This window comes from Carassius auratus, unplaced genomic scaffold, assembly GCF_003368295.1.
Source record: "Carassius auratus strain Wakin unplaced genomic scaffold, ASM336829v1 scaf_tig00032671, whole genome shotgun sequence".
In the NCBI taxonomy this organism is placed as follows: domain Eukaryota; kingdom Metazoa; phylum Chordata; class Actinopteri; order Cypriniformes; family Cyprinidae; genus Carassius; species Carassius auratus.
This window is the reverse complement of record NW_020526023.1, coordinates 251,414-252,974: the sequence shown is the minus strand read 5'-3', so window position 1 is coordinate 252,974 and position 1,561 is coordinate 251,414. Positions and strand designations below refer to the sequence as shown.

General features: G+C 36.9%; 1 long non-coding RNA gene across 1 annotated transcript; it reads left to right on the top strand.

Moving 5' to 3' along the window:
* Positions 1-250: 250 nt before the first annotated feature.
* LOC113080982 (uncharacterized) lies at positions 251-1,496 on the top strand. Its single transcript, XR_003282052.1, has 6 exons — positions 251-340; positions 634-768; positions 865-895; positions 1,000-1,032; positions 1,149-1,181; positions 1,422-1,496. It is a non-coding gene; the product is annotated as an uncharacterized LOC113080982 (long non-coding RNA).
* The last annotated feature ends 65 nt before the right edge of the window (positions 1,497-1,561 follow it).

Below are 1,561 nucleotides of genomic sequence, written 5' to 3'. Positions count from 1 at the left end.
GATTGTCACATTTTATTCAGAAATTCAGCTGATCTGTTTTCGTTACAGACTTTAATTGAAGTATAGTTATTTTATTTACTTTTTTAAAAATAGCCTACCTATCAAAACACATTTCACTAATGTTTGAATGTTTGTTGTAAGTAAGCACTTGTACAATAATAACATAATGCAAGAATTGATTTAAAACTTCTTCATCTTTCTTCAGCTCTGAATCATGTTAAACGTCATCAATGTGTGGTGTTCAGAGATAGAGAGCACAGGGGGTTTTCTGTATGAGACTCAGTCTGTTACACTGAACCAAACCCTCAGTGCTGACTGTGAGCAGAGCTGGTATTCACTGGTGAGTGTGTTTCTGTCCTCTCTCTCTCTCTCACACACACACACACACACACACTGGTATTCCTATGGGTTCTTTCATAGGTGTAATGGTTTTTTTATAGTACAAACTGTATTTTCTATCCTCTCTAACTCTTTCTAACTCTACACCTCACAGAAAACCTTCTTCGTTTTAGATTTAAGCTTGTTTCCTCACGGGGACCAAAACATGCCCCCAAAAGTTATTACTATAGCTCCATTTGGTCCAGCACAAGTATGCCACACATGACTCCATCCTCTTTTGTTTAATGTGAGCAGGACAGGCATCTGATCGCAGATCCATTAAAACCTCACGAACTGATTGATCCTGTGACGTCTGTCTCTTCTGATCGTCTCGTCACGTCTCAGTGTGTGAATCTGAATCATGAGATCATCTGTGATTCTGCTGATGGAGTAAATCAACTCAAGCTCTCGCTCAGCATTCATCTCTTAGTGAATATTAATGAACTGTATTTAAACAATGTTTAATGCTTCTCTCTTTCATGTCAGACTCATTTCAGTCGTGAGAGCGTGTTCAGAGGTGAGAGAAACAGTGTGTGTCCTGATTGAGATCAGACTCTGTGTTGAACTGAATCTTCTGTGAATCTTCACATGAATCATGATGATTGTGAATCTGTTTTTCAGTGAGGAATGAAACTGCAGTGACTCCAGACTCAGGTGATTATTCTTCTGATTATTCACTAATAAAATACTGCAGATCTGATTCACACTCAATCCACTTTCACTCTTGTCTCTCACATTGACTCATATTTGTGATCTTTGTGTTTGTGAAGATGTTCTGAATGAAGTGACTCTCCAGCTCTCGGGTACAACACTATACTTCATCAAATATATTAATCTTATTCTGTATTGTTTGTTTTGTGTGTTTATTCTTGCTTTATTTTATGTTAATCAATGATGCCAGTAAAGTACTCTAATAATGACTCAAAAATAATGTCTTGGATCACATTAAGATTATCAAAGTTAACCCCTTGTGGTTTTCTTTCTAATATTGTTCAGTCGTGGTTATTGATCAGCTGACTGTGTTTTCTTCATCTCTTGTACAGATCATTGGCTGTGGATTCTGGTTGTTTTTATTTGTGTAGTCCTCATCATCATCTTGATCTGTTTCTTGTGGCAGAAAAAGAAACTTGAGTGAGACATGAGTATCAGAAAGACACTGGTCACTAAATTATGATTTCTATGA